This window comes from Meleagris gallopavo, chromosome 8 (assembly GCF_905368555.1).
Source record: "Meleagris gallopavo chromosome 8, MGAL_WU_HG_1.1, whole genome shotgun sequence".
Taxonomy (NCBI): domain Eukaryota; kingdom Metazoa; phylum Chordata; class Aves; order Galliformes; family Phasianidae; genus Meleagris; species Meleagris gallopavo.
Window position 1 is genome coordinate 31,541,873 of NC_139411.1, and position 15,561 is coordinate 31,557,433.

General features: G+C 45.7%; 1 long non-coding RNA gene across 1 annotated transcript; it reads left to right on the top strand.

Moving 5' to 3' along the window:
- The first annotated feature begins 1,497 nt into the window (after window positions 1–1,497).
- On the top strand, window positions 1,498–13,151 carry LOC146543900 (uncharacterized). The gene is made up of 5 exons (XR_014884766.1): window positions 1,498–2,770; window positions 2,863–2,986; window positions 4,032–4,901; window positions 7,423–7,503; window positions 12,896–13,151. It is a non-coding gene; the product is annotated as an uncharacterized LOC146543900 (long non-coding RNA).
- Window positions 13,152–15,561: the final 2,410 nt, after the last annotated feature.

Here is a 15,561-nt window from a genome sequence, read left to right on the forward strand (position 1 = left end):
AGTGGTCTCTGCACACAGGTGGGAATATTTAGAGCATAGAAAGAGCCCATCCTTTGTGTCCTGCAGCCAAGAAGATCTCTGGCTGTCCTAATCTTAGCTCCTGCCTCTAATTGCCAAGTGTCCAGTGGTAAATCCCCAAACAGAAAGCCAGGAGATAATCTGAGCAGCTGGGAGCTGCCTCTTGAGCAGCCACCCATCCTCGGTGTCCTCCATCACCATGGGCTCATCCGTGTCCTTGTAGCAGCACAGTGACAGATCCACCTCCTGCCCTCGTAATCCCACCCAAAGCGCTGATGACGGGAGCGAGGGAGGTGCCAGCTATCCATTAAGCCCCTAATCGTGGTGCCCACTGGGATCAGGGCTGTTAGTGCTGGGATTAGGGCTGCTATTTTAGCAGCAAGTTTTCATCCACTCCTGCTCCATCCCTGGGTGCTCAGGGTGATCTGCTCACTGCAGTGCTTCCTTCCCTCGCTCTCAAAAGAAATTTTCTCCTCCAGCTGGGCCTGTCCCCTGGAGATGGATTGGGCACGCTGCGATCAGTGCATAAAGCCCAGCATCATTACTCATAGAATCCTCAATGGTGGAAAAGATCTCTCAGATCTCCACCCCACCATGCCCACTGCCCACATCCCTCAGTGCCACATCCCTGTGGTTCCTGAGCACCTCTGGGATGGTGACCCCACCAGTCCCTGGGCAGCTGTGCCACTGCATCACCGCTCTTTTGGAGAAGAAATATTTCCTGATTCCCAGCCTGAATGTCCCCTGCTGCTCTATTCATTTATCAGCGCTTGCAGTTCAAAGCAGCTGCAGCCCTACAAAATATTGAGCAGTTCTGTTTGAGATGTCCTCGTTTTGAAGAGCTGAAGATCTGCTGTTCTTCACGGGACCTTGAACTATTCCATCAGCTGCTCTCTGTTGTGATGCACCTAATAAGGCTTGGGAGCTCCTCAGTGCTGACATGAAACATAACAGGACAGCAGCAGTGTGAATGAAGAGAGCTGAGTTTCATGCTGTTCCCCACTGCTGTGCATTGCACACCCAAATGGGGCTGCTGCAGCCTCAGTGTGCTCTGAAGGGAAGCCCTAAGGAGCTGCTGAATGGAACCAACTGTGTTTCCCAAGCTTAGCCTAATCCTTTCTTAAGCTTTATTAATGTCAAGTTACATTCAAGCCTGTTTATTTTTATTTCCTCTTAAGCTTTATTCCTTACTCATTTGAGAGAGAGGGTGTGTGTTCTGAATGCGTGAAGGAAAGGTGCTGTTTTAACTTTGGGGTTTTGGGGAATAACAAGTGATGCAGGGTGGAATCGTTACTGCTGAGCTGTGCCCAGGCCAGCTCCTCGCCTTTGGCACAAAACCAGCTAATGATGCAATGCGTTTGTAGGACTTCTGGTCCACGTAATTACAGTAATGGATTGGTTTTGTAGGTGGAGCTGATCTCTGTATACTGCATTCTTGTGTTTAGATGTCTTGAGGGTGGGTCACCCGCGTCTGTTATGGCTGCTGGGCGCTGCAATTTTAAAACACTGTGAATGAAAGACTGATAGAATTGTCTGCTTGGGTCCAAAGTGCCCAAGAATGGGGACCAAAAATTTGAGTTTCTTTATGAACACTATATTGAAGTTGCCAAATGTGAGGTGAGGCTGCCCAGGGAGGTGCTGGACTCACTGCCCCTGGAGGACCGTGGGGATGTGGCACTGAGGGACATGGTAAGTGGGGATGGGTTGGGGTTGCACTTGGTGGTCTTAGAGGTCTTTTCCAACCATAATGATTCTGTGGTTCAGTGCTTCACTCATCTGTTAGAGAGCTTCTGTGCACAAGGCTTTACATTCATCCTCTATGCTTCTTCATCTTGCTTGAGCGCGAGATGCCCAGTGTCTGCTGCAATGCTCAGGTTCCTTTTTCTCTGCCCATATCACAGCTGTAGTCTGCGTTGGCTAAAGACTCACAGATGGGTGGGGAGCAGCTACCAGGGCTTCACTTCGAGGCCTCAGAGACCATCCAGGGATCTGGATGGTGAAGGGAGATAAGGTTTCCAAACCTCAGCCACATTTGTTCATTGGGTGCAACATTTCAGGAATACAACAGGACCATCTCACGGAGGTGATCCAGGGGCAGCCCAGCCCTGAGCTGGTAGAAGGTGCTGCTCTGCCTTAAATCATCTTTCTGTTTCCTTTCTTTTTTTTTCTTCTTTTTATCAACAATCATTTTGGGTACCATGAATAATTCTCAGCTGTGACTGCGCTGTCATCACAGGGGGGAATCATAACCAGAACATCTCCGATATGAATGCCCTGCGCTCTCCCCTTCCCCACATACACTTTGCAGACTGAGATCCGCTATTGTTCTGGGGCTCCCTTTCCTGCAGCCTTGCAGGTATCTCAGCTCCTCTTTCTTCGGTCACAGGTACAAATGACACCGACTCAAACCTTTCAGTTTTGCCAATTTGGAAAACAGCTCCAGAACAACAACAAATGGTTTTTGAAGGAAGGCAAGAGATCCCACAGCCTCCAGGTGTTCATCCAAGCGAAGCTCAGCACAATTTCTTTGTTGATGCTGGAAGAAGAGCTCGGTGTGCCTGTGGCCCCCTGGCCCCTGCCTTGGAGTTGGTGGTGTGTTGGTTGGACCTCGAGGAGAATCGAGCAGTGGTTGGGAAGGGCTCGTGCTGACAGGCTGTGCTCCAGCCAGGTTTGTGGCTGGTGTAGGTACATCCATGGTCAAGAAGTGGAACTATCTCTGGGGAAGATTCACCAGTGGAAGTGGAGGAAGGAGGTATTAATTTTAGTCATACAGCTCTTTGAAAATGCGATTAGCAGCATTTATTCACTAAAACACTCATCTGGAGCTTCTGCATTTTAATTAAGGCTTCAGCAAATGCTTCACCCAGTGAAACCATTTGGTGGCAGGTCTGTTGTCTGAGCATGGGATCCATTGAGCACACAGAGGATGAAGACACAGAGGAGGGCTGATGGCCACTGCTGGGAGAAGGTGAGGTTTGTCTGCAGAACGCGATGGGGCACTGCTGACTGCATTGCTTGGAGCGAGGGTGAGCTGGTCCATATTCTACCAAAGTCAGGGACGTGGCCTACATGGGATCCCAAAGGGGCTCAGCATGCAAGTATCTTGAAAGGGAGTGCATTAACCCTTGTATGTTCCAGGGTATTCCTGGTGGAAAACAGAAGGAAGAGAGGTGAGGGCAGAGCCACAGGCAGCAGGATCAGGGCTGGGAAGCAAAGGGACCTCCAGGCAGTGCTGTGCTCAGGTTTATCATGGCCAGAGCACCCTGATGTGGTGTGGGATGGGGATGTGTCCACCACCCACTGCCATTGGGGTTCACAATGGGATCTATGAAAGCCATCGATTGCAATTTTACTGCTCTTATTGCTCTAGAGAGCAATGCCTTTCAATCCAAAGTGACCTCTTCCTGGTGTATTTTCAGATTAGTCAACAATTCTTCATGAAAAAAGGAATCAGAAAGAACCATCTTATTGTTTTAATAGTATCATCTCCCACTGGGAAACCATCCCCATCCCTTCTTTTTCCCAGAGAAAAATAATTCGAATCAGAGCTCGTTTTGCATAGTGATGCATGTTTTTTTTTTAATGTTAACTGAGAAAATTGTAAAAAAAAATGGCAAAAAGAAATCACTGTGAGGACATCATAACGCACTTATTTTCCTCCCAAATGGGACCACCATCACTATGAGAGCCCTCACACCCCGTGCTCTGCATGAGGATTAATATTTTAAAGCGGGTTGGGGTTAAAAGGCGCCACATGGATCTGAGCTGTGCTGCCAGAAGTTAGCAGAAGCTTTAGGATGAGGACAGGATAATGGCTCTGTTAAAAATAATAATGATTTATTCTTTTCCAATCCAATTATTGCCCGGAAGAGCAGCGAGCAACTCAGCATCATGGCCTCACAGCTGAGCACCATGCACACCAGGCTCTCTCCCCCTGGCACAGTGAGGGTTGCAGCGACTGACCAGCAGTCACTTTGCTTCAGCATTCTGCTCCCCACGTTCTGTCGTTCCAGGTCTTGCCTTGCAAAGCCATGTATGTACAGAAGAAAGCAGTGGGACGAGAGAGGAACCCCCCAGAACACAGCATCGTAATCCCTGCTTATTTACAGCTCTACAAGGAGTTTCCACTGGATTCCTCACTGGTGTACAGAAGAGAGGGGTAAATTCCTCCTCATGAAGTATTTATTATTTTAGGTTGTGGTCACTACAAACTCTTTACCCATATTTTTTAATGAATTTTGACTCTCCTGAGTTGCTGTTTTATATTTTTCCCCTTGCACTGTGCTGGCTTTTCCTGCGACTTGGGCTACATATAATTCATTTGATCTCTCTCCACAGAGAGCAGAGAATTAGATTAAAGAGACAAATTAATAAACTGTGGTAGCTGTGAGACCTCATGCTTTTTACTTACCAAGAGAAGTACATCATCCTGAACTCAGAAGTCAGAAATGTTTTTAACGACTGCATTTGGCCATCCTGCTGTGTCCCCAGGAAGCCTCACCCCAAATTTCTCCTGTGCTGTGATGTGCAGGGAGTTGGTTCGAAGCAGTCACTGTGTGCTCTCTCCAAATCCCCAGAACTCTGGTTGGGGTCAGGGCAGGATGATCAACAAGTTCCATCATCAGGAGATGAGTCCCTGCATTGTTGTCCACATGGAACACTCTGGCCAAGCTCATGCTCTAAGACAGGGATGGAGGCCGTGCATCCAATATTGATCTTTGCTTAATAAATTGTATTAAACAACGTGAGCAGCAAGCAGCTGGCAGTGCAGCTCGAGCTCTTGGTAGCACCATCAGCTTCGGATGCTTTCTGCTGCACCCAACTCCTGCTCAGCTCTGTCCCCAGCCCTGGAAACAAGAGAAAGCGAGAAACTGTGAGGACAGGTGAGTAGCAGCTGCCCCCCTGCTCAGCATCCCTCCTCCTTTGGGCAGATGGGGCTGGAAGATCTCTTTTTTGTTGTTGTTGTTGCAATGTTTGTGTTTTTTTTGGTGAGAATTTTGCTCTGGGACGGAGCATGGAGGGGGTGCTGGGGAAGGGTGAGTTCTGGGCAGCAGATGCCTTTGCTGGCCAAGGCACACTAACAGAGCAGGGAGCGCGCAAATCTGTTACAGATTTCTCTTCTGGCCTTCTTACAAAGTGCACCTGTGTGTCTGGAGTCATTTTAAAGATCACAGGGAAAAGGCTAAAAATACACTTGTCTGATGACAGGGAGGTGAGAGGGAGGGGTGGCTGCCATCTGCCTGCTCCTTTCAGCAGGACGAACAGCTCTCGGTCTGCTGGCTCAGCAAGCAGCGTTAGAAACCTCAGAAACCTGGAGATGGCAGAGCACTGATGGGCAGAAGCACCTCGTCTGGGTGCTGGGGTGCAGCCACTGCCTTTGGCCAGCATCCGTGGGGTGCTTGCTGGTTGCAGTCAGCCTCTAAATCTTCACTGGTCTGCATCTGGGAGTGAAGCATCTGTCTCACCAGTGTGAGTCAATTCTGAGTTGGAAAAGACCTCTGAGATCCCCTACTCCCATCCACCCTCCCATGCCCACTGCCCACATCCCTCAGTGCCACATCCCTGTTGTTCCTGAGCACCTACAGGGACAGTAACCACCACTCCCTGGGCAGCTGTGCCACTGCATCACTGCTCTTTTGGAGAATAAATGATTCCTAATATCCAACAGGAATCTTCCCTTGTGCTGGCTGAGGCCATTATCTCATCGTATCAAAGGAGCAGGTAGGATTCATTTGGGACTCAACACCTTCCAAGCTCCTTTGTGAGCCGAATTTTCTACTTCTCTGTGTCAGCTTTCCTCACATACAATCAGTTTGGCCTGCCCTGAGGAGCAGCAGGGCACTAATTAATTAATGATCACAGGGATGAGTCACTTTCCTTTGTGCCCTCCTGCAGCACCTCCTTTGCCACTATAGGAAGCAAGAACACAGCCCCTGTTCTGGCCTGGCTCCTGCAGAAGGAGGCCAGCAAAAAATGAACGTGCAGTGCCTGTGCCGTGCGTGCTGCTGTCCCAGAATTGCCACAGCACAGTAGAATGGGTGTGAATTTGCTCTATGAATAATTCTTTGTCTGTGATTCCTGAGAAAAGCAGGAATCATAGAATCACAGAATGGCCTGGGTTGAAAAGGACCACAATGATCATCTAGTTTCAATCCCCTGCTATGTGCAGGGTCACAAACCAGCAGACCAGGCTGCCCAGAGCCACATCCAGCCTGGCCTAAACTTTGAGATTTCGATAGCACTGGGATGTGTGTTGCCTGCATCAATGAAGGAGACATGAGCTGTACATCTCACTCCGAGCCACACCACACGATGTGGGCAAAGTCTCCCAGTGCAGGCTGCTGTGTGAGGTGAGCATGGGGGAGGAGGAATGCAGGAAGGGACAAGGACAGGAATGCTGCTGGGGAGGGGGAAATGGGATTTGTGGGCAGAATCTCTTCCCTCTGAGATCATCTCAGCTGACAGTCATCAGATGGGACCGAATTCTTCACTACCCAAACAAGGATTGTTCACATCCTCTTATGACAGCTGAGAGACAATTATTACTGTCAGTTACCAGTGATAGAGGACCATGGGCCCTGGCTTATTGCTCAGTGTGATGAATGCAGGATCAGGAATGCCCACTTCCATCTGAACTGCTGGATGGAAAACCCCCAGAACCACGAGCCCACAGCCATCAGGGTCACTGTGCTAAAATGAGAACGTACACACATAGTGCAAATGTGAGAGCAAACATCACACAGCTTGCTTTCACCCGGGCCAGGCAAAGGTTAGAAAATAATAGCTTCTTCATAGAGATCCTATGTATTTTTATACAACCCATGCATATCAGGAGCTGTTGGAGAGAGCCCATAGGACGGCCACAAAGATTATGAGGGGGTTGGAGCATCTCCCCTACGAAAACAGGCTGAGGAAGCTGGGCTTGTTCAGCCTGGAGAACAGGCTGCAGAGTGATCTAATTGCAGCCTTTCAGTACCTAGAGGGAGCCTACAAACAGGAGGGGAGTCAACTCTTTGAAAGGGTAGGTAACAGCCGGACAAGGGGAAATGGTTTTAAGTTGAGGGAGGGAAGATTGAGGTTGGATATCAGAGGGAAGAGAGTGGTGAGGTGCTGGAACAGCTGCCCAGAGAGGCTGTGGATGTCCCATCCATCCCTGGAGGTGTTCAAGGCCAGGTTGGATGGGGCCCTGGGCAGCCTGGGCTGGTATTAAATGGGGAGGTTGGTGGCCCTACATGTGGGAGGGGGTTGGAGCTTGATGGTCCTTGAGGTCCCTTCCAACCCTGGCCATTCTGTGATTCTATGATCAGCTTAGTTAAGAAAGATGTAGAGAAACTCAATTCTAGTAAAATAAATAAATAAATACATGAAAGCCAACTCAAAATACACCTATTTATTTTTCCTAAGGATATTGCTTAGAAGCTCCAGATGAACGAGGTAATGCAGATAAAGATAATCCATGACGTGAACCTCAGCAAACACAGCAAGGTGAGCTCTGAAGGGACTGTTTGCTCTCCTCCCACTTACATTTGCGATCTGCTGCTTGGAACCAGGGCTCACTTCTCCACTTTTTTAATGGGATATTGCAGAATATTTCAGGATACAGAAGCCTACATTCTGCTAATTTGCAGTATAAACAGACAAAAGGTTTCCTGGGGCTGATTTGTAAAGAACAGCTGTTCTTGAAGATGCTCTAGGTATGTTTCCCTCGCACTAATTTGATCAGTTATTTAAGGGGAAAGAACACCAAAATAAACCCATATATTCCACCATTCAAGGAGATGCTGCAGCTGTTTGGTGAGGAACACTTGAGTTATGAGAACGGGGAAATTGCTGCTCTCCAGGAAGATGCAAGCTGAGTATTTCCTCCGGTGTGAGAAGTGTTGTCATTGCAATGGAGGAAAGCAGAGCAGTCAAGGACACGTGCACAATGAGAAGGGCAAGTACAGATCTACAGACCTCATTCATTGCCCTGTTTAGGTATTTGGCACTAATTCAGAGACAGGCACACATCACCAGGTCTTACCTTTTCAAAATACACTGCAAAAATAAGGGAATGTGCCTGGGAATAGAAAAATGTCTGATTGTAATGTACATTCAGCCCTTTTCCCTTTTTTCTCTTCTTCATGCTTCGGTTTGCCACCAAATACAGCCCAGTTTTGCTTCCATACCACACAGCCTCCGTTCCCCAGTCAAAGCTATCCAGTGGTTTTGAGAGCATTCATTTAAAAGCAGCATTTAAAATCAAGGAGGTGGCATTACATGTAAGCCCTGAAATAGCTGTCTGCAGTGCTGCATAAATTACAACCGCTGCTACAGACCATTTAATGTAAGTGGGACGGAAAAAAATAGCATGCAGATGATGATGAAAAGCAAAAGCATTTTTCAAAACTCAAGGTCTGCACAGGAAGAGTAAAAAATTTCCTGTCTCTGTTGGGGGTGACCTTGTGAAAACCGGCTTCCATGTGGAAAAACATCAGGACTAAATTAGGGCTTTGTAACGTGGATGGAGTCTGAACTAGACTGTGCAGTTCCCCCGAGGGGTCAGTGTGCCTAGGAAGTAACTTGTTTAGCCTAGTTTAGATGCAGGGAAATTTACCGAGACGTTTTCAAGTGCGCTGAGCCGCGCACGTCGCTTTTCTTCTTGCGGTTAGAAAATGGGAAATCTCAGAAGAGCTCTCAGGTAAATGGCTGTTGGAGAGATGGCTGTTAGGTGATAAACCAAAGCCTTCCTTTTGGAGGAGAAATACTGCTCGGCAGACGCGTTCAGAAAGTAGCAGACCTTGTGGTAGATGGTACCAAATTGCTTTGCGTAAGCAGTGTTACAGCAAACTTTTGAGCTACACTGATAAGATCCCCTTTATGATAATCTCTATGATAATTAATACATCGTTATTTTTTTCTGTCATGGCCCCTCTGGTATTAGGCTAGAAAGAGAAGCTAAAGTTTTCCTTGGTGTTCTAGGTTAGTGGGTTGTGTTTAATTCAGATTATCTTTAATTTCCTATGGCCTCAGCAAATTGCTGCTTTTTTAATCTATAGCCATATTATCTCTCAATGAGTAAACAACTAAATTAAACCTTTTTGGGGCTTCCAGTACTAAGAAGAGGGAGTGAGTGTGTGTTTTGGAGACAGCTAGTGCTAAATCTGAATTCAGAGGGTTTCCAAACTTGTCATATGAGGATCTGGACAGCACAGCCTGCCTCTCAAGTTGGATCTAACTAAAGTTCCCCTTGCTTTGAGCAGGGACCTCCAGAGGTTCCCCTCCTATCATTTCATAGTTCCATGATGCTACCTGGTACGTACTTAATGCCAAAGCTGTAGACAGCACTGACAAACACAAAGAAATGATTGTAGCCAGAGCTACAGCACAGTTATCTCTAGGATGAACTGGGGCAGCCACGCAGCCAAAATGCAAAGACTGACAGATCTAAAAGAAAAGGAATTTGCAGGTAATTTGCTGTGTGAGGAAATTAGTTAAGCAGAGCACGTCTACCCATAATGTAACTGAAGTACAAACCTCAGCTAGAGTGACCGTGTGGTGAGAGCAAATCTATTCATTCCACTGCTCTAAGTTAGGATAGAAGTCCAGCACTGGCACAAACAGAAACTGTATTCTGCATTGTGGAAGTGGCCACCAAAAACATCAGGGAAAAAAACCCAAACTGAACTGATGTATCAGTCTCAAAACCATCTGAAATATATTTTTAAATAGCGAGTCTAAGAACAAATATTTCTGGTTCCTTTTTTTGTCTTGACTTCTGGTTTATGCACCTTCAGGTTGCACCAAGGTTATATTTAGTTTATATTTTATGCTTTTCTGCCCTGTCTGAAGATTAGAAATCTGTTTTGAAAATAAAACCTCCAAAGTCTAACTCAATCACTTGACTCTAGAGGCAGAAAGTCTAGGGCAGAAAGCAAATATTCCATGAAAAGCATTCAGTTACTGCCAGTTGATGGAACTGTGATTTAATGCTTTTTAACTGAGAAGATCTAAGAGGACCATCTGCCAAAGCAGTCAACAGCTATAAAAGAGAAGTCAAAGTCCAAGGGACTTTTCTCATGGGGTTATCAAGTTTGAATAAAATGCAGCTATTTTGATTCCGAGCAATATGCTACTGAGACCTTCTTCAGAATGTTCTCTGAGGGGAGAAGAAGGCAGCCAAGAAATAAGATTTGTGCTCTGAGGGAAGACCAGCTCCACTTGACCTCCTCACTGAGTGCCTGAGAACGACACGAAACCTCTCGGAAGAATGAGCTATCCATGTCAGAAGCATACTTGGAATAAGAGGCTGGCAAATTGAAAGCCAGGAAGGTGAAATGAGAGAGAGCACCACAGTGAAATGCCAGAACTTCTGATTCTTCCACAAACAGTAGGAAAGCACTAATCCAAGCAGATTCTTGCTATGCTTGAGAGAGGCTTACTAATTTGATGGAAGCACTCAGTCCCACTCATTTTAACAGCTTTTTTCCTCTTCTGACACATGTAGCCCGGATTCTATCTATGGCAGCTGTCTAATAGATATTACTAATATATTCAATTGAGTGTGATATTCATATATGATCAAATATGGCTTGTGGGCAAAGGTCCAAAGCTGAACTGAGCCTTGGGCGTTTGCCCAGGTCCCTTGTCAGCTGACTGATACGGAGATGAATGATAAGAGATCCTGCACTGCAAGAAGAGCAGTGCAACGTCCAAGGAAAGGGAAGCAGTGAGTGTCTCAGTCAGGGGTTTCAATATTTGTGAAGGTTTGAGCTCTAGTGAAAGAACGTGGCCTTTGTGAGACCAAACAGTTTGACCAATTTTCAATTATTTCAGCAGGAGTGCAACATTTTGTATAATTTTTTAAAATCGGTTTTATTGATTAACCTGAATTGCATTGGGAAAACATAAGTCAATGGCTCGCCCTCAGTTTCTGTTTTATTTGGCCAGCAATGAGGTGTACAGGCAAATGATGATACATGGATCTGGCTGGCTTATGACATCAGCTGTTGAGACAGCAGTTCACCCCTCAGTTAATTATACTTCTGAATTTCCTAATACTAAATCTTTACTCCAACCTCTGCAGAAAATCCAATTTGCTGTAATATTTGAGCAATTTCAGATATATATTCTTTCAACGTATAATGTAAATCACAATTTTCCTTTTCCGGTGAATTCCTGTAAACTGAAAATTCTCTCTGGATATGGGCAGTTCCAGAGCTGTCTGTCTTATGTAAGACAGTACTTGAAGGGAACGTATAAACAGGAGGGGGAATGGCTGTTTGTGAGTGATAGGACACTCACAAACATAAGGAGGGATGGTTTTAAACTGAGACAGGGGAGGTTTAGGTTGGATATTAGGAGGAAGTTTTTCACACACAGGGTGGTGAGGCACTGGAACAGGTTGCCCAAGGAGGCTGTGGATGCCTCATCCCTGCAGGCATTCAAGGCCAGGCTGGATGTGGCTCTGGGCAGCCTGGGCTGCTGGTTGGAGACCTGCACATAGCAGGGGTGAGCACTGTGGTCCTTTTCAACCCAGGCCATTCTGTGATTCTATGATTCTATGAAGTGCAGACTGGCAAAGTGTAGACATTTTGTGGAGGTTAGGCAACAGAAACTCATAGACAGCTGAGACATGCAGTGGGTTTACTGAAGCAACACATTCCTGAATGACAAAATCTGTGTTCCTTAGCATAGCCAGAATTATCTGGGAGACAGCAAACATATATTTTATATGCAAGCAGAAATGTTAGCTACAAAAGGTCTATTTATAATGTTGCTTACCTACAAAATATCCACGTAGGAGCTATCAATGGGAGAGAGTCTGACAACAAGCTAATGAGCGCCTGCTGCTCGATAAATGTCTTAGCTTTGCTTCAGCATTTTTTAGTGCAATGAGAGACAGTGATCCTAGACAGTGTTACACTGCAATTATTTTAATCTGTATCTACCCATGATTTTAGCATAGCATACAAAAAAAAATGAAGATACAGCAGCTTCTGTGATGATTGATACAGGAAACAATAGTTGCTCAATGTATAATTACTGAATTCTTTTCTTTTAAAAATAGGAATGTAAGCAATCAAAAACAAAACAAAACAAAACTGTGTTTCCAGGAAAGTAATTTGGTTTGAACTTGATTTTTTTTTTTTTTTTTCTGTTTCTCAGGTTTACTTTTCTTTTGTTGTATCTGTCAATAAGGCATAGCAATTACAAGGTAAATCCTGCCAAATTCTTTCTGTATGATTAGAAATAGGAAGAAGATTGCAAGCTGCATTTTATCCAGCTGTTCACAGAATCACAGAATCACAGAATTGTAGGGGTTGGAAGGGACCTCTAGAGATCATCGAGACCAACCCCCCTGCCAAAGCAGGTTCCCTACACCAGGTCGCACAGGTAGGCGTCCAGGCGAGACTTGAATATCTCCAGAGAAGGAGACTCCACAACCCCCCTGGGCAGCCTGTTCCAGTGCTCCGTCACCCTGTTGAAGGTGCCTCTTTGAGAAATGCTGGAAGCTACACATTTTTTTACAGAACATCTCCTTAAAATAAGGCATGGTATTAAAGTGATAAAGGTTTATGGCCCAGGATAGTTCTGAGTTAAAATTAAAAACCTATTCTCTTTCAAAATTCAGGACTGTCCAGAAAACCATCTTCTGTATTTAATTCCAGGCTTGTGTATTCCTTTTTTTCACCATTTATCACCCTCACAGTGCTCCACTAATAGCATCAAGCCATCTCTGGAGTTACAGGCACTCCTTCACATCTTGCTAACCCGCAGTGTGGCAGCCAGCTCCAGCCCGCTGCCCTGCTAGGTGCCTCCCTTCAGTCTCACTGCTACGTGTACTGAGTTCTGTTTGTTTGTTGTTTGGTTTTAAACAGCACTTGTTTCATCTTAGATTTGCTAATAAAAAACTGAAAAGCGTCAAGGAGAAATTAAAGGAATGGCTTCTGAAACGTATTCAGAATCCTTCAGAAGTCTATCAGAGGATTACGTCAACTGGAAGATGGATTTTGCTCCCTCTGTCTCATCAAATAATCTGATTAGCTGGCAGTGATTACACCTGGCATGACATACTGCATTCTGCAAACTGCGTCTGTTCTCTGTTGCCTTCTCCGTTCCTGGGTAGCCTTCTTTTACAATAAATCCTCCTCTCACTTTCACCAAACGTTACGTGCTGCTGACATTGTCTCTGACTGGGGGAGCGTTAGTGCCACCTGATAACATTGGTTGCTATGTAGGAAAAGTGGTATGCTCACTTAAAAAGGAGAAAAATACACGAGTCTGAACCCCCCAGCCAAGCTTCAGGCCACGGAGTTTAGCATCTATGATTTATAGGCAACGTTTGGGGAAAGGTGCTGTCTGTCCACGGGGCTCGCAAAAGCTAATGCTCAGATTGGGGAGCTACCTAAACCCAGCATCTAAGCCATAGGTTGTATTAATGCAGTATTTTTACCCACACTCAGTTAGCAGTGTTGGAGGAGCTAGTGTTACGCTTGCCCCCCACTTCTGTCAATGCTTCTTCTGAGTTCCAGGTGTTTGGTAGTGGTTGAACGTGTTCTTGTTGGGGATAAGTGACATGTTGGCCATTGCACAAAGGAATCCAGCCCCTTTCAGCCTGACGTTCCTCAGCAGCAATTAGCTTATGGATTTTAATCCATTTTTTCTCATGGATTTTTGTCTGAAGTCCTCACAAATGTCTTGCATTTCCCTAGAGGGACTCAGGCTGCTGCTTCCTTTTATAGTTGCATTGTTTCTTGTCATTGTCTTCCCTGATGACTTTCTTTAAGAGCAGATTCAAAGAGCTCGCTTTGCATTTCCATCTTTAATTTTTCTTTCTTCTTTGTTTTTAACATGCAGCTCTGCATCTTGCCTAATTCTCTCCTTTTTCTCCTCTTTTCTTTGCCCCCCCTGCTGCTTTCTTGTGCTGTGACAGACCTGCTGATGCATGCTCAGAGCCACTGCAGCAGCCATGCTGTGCCTGCCATCTGGGACAGGCAGATCCTGCATCCTCCCAGAGCCTGAATGAGCACACTGGATTATCGCCATTGCCATCACCTCCCACTTTTCCATTTTCCTTTGTGTGCCTTGTTTTTCTGTTGGCTGTGCTGCACAGACTCCTTTACCTACAGAACATCTGCCCAAGCAAGGAAAGATTCCAAGATTCCTTCATCAGGTGGCTCAAACTTTTCAGCTGGAAAGCTCTAGCATGATGGATTTACTCCATCACCCCCTTCCTCTACTCCCTGCAGAACCACAGGGAAATGAAGAAAAATATAGTGCATGCTAGAGCTTTCAAGCGCTCTCAACTTTTAGCCTCTTTTCTTGCTGGTAGTGAAACACATTTCAGAGTGACTGAAGAGCTAACAACTCAGCACTCACTTCTGTCCTATTTCTGCACAGTTGCTCCTAACTATACAATAGGTATTGCTGCATTTATTTATTTTCTACCTTTTCAAGCTATTTTTTCCCTAAAACAAAAACTGCCTGTCTCCTACCATGGTACCATGTGGTACCAGAGAGATAAGATGTCCCTGTTGCTGGCCTTGTGGACACATGTTGTGCTTTTGTAGCAGGGCAGTCGTGGAGTTGAATAATGAGAGGAATGCTTGGGTCAGTGTGTGCTGAGTTATGTGAACTGTGCCCATCTCTGGGAGAAGGTGCCTCCGACAACATTTTTGAAGGACATATTTGAGAAGTAGCTAAGAACTAGGCTGACAAAATGGGCAGAACTAGCTGTGGGTAGAAGAAAGGCAGCTCCCGGGGACTAGTGTGAAGGTGATGGCTTTCCCATCCCAACTGGGAGCGTGTGGGAATCCCAGAGGAGGAACCTGCCCTCCTTCTCCAGGTCAGTTGCAAATATCTGGAGCTTGTTTCCAAGTCTGAGGATGGCAGTCTATAACAACTCCCTACAGATGCAGCAAGGAAGAACAGTCGGGACATCACGCCTTCTCTGACGTTTTCCTCTTACGGTGATCTAGCTGCAGTTGGATATTTTTATGTTCCACACTAAAATGGTAAAAAGAGACACAAGTATGTGATTACTGGGTGTGAGGGCTGGGGCTGACTCAGATAGATGATGTAAAAATGGTAACAAATCAGTCAAGCACTTAAAATATCCTGCTTTCAGCATCAAAACCTGTACTTTCTTTAGATTTTTGTGCATTTCTATTCCTTACATTTTATCTAAGAGTTTCAGTTTCAGCCGCAAGCCTTCCTTGATCATAAAGAGCCAGGAAACACTGAATAAAGCAAAGGCAAGAGAAGCACTGGTGAGAGCAGAGAGTTCTGCGTATTCAAAGTTCAGCTAGTGAGAAAGAACCATCTGGTGAGCACGTACAGCCCTGCTCCTGGGTGAGCTGGGATGAATCGCCTTAATGGGAGCCAGCACTCTGCCTGAGAGCGAGTAGTTACCAGGGAAAAGAGAACTGCATAAGGGAGAGATGGTGCTTATACATCACTAACTAGATGTAATCTTTGTACTCAGACTGAGAAAATTCTGCTGCAGTATGAAAAGGATCCATGCTAGCATAAAATAATCTGGAATGTGTCTTTTGGTTGTAC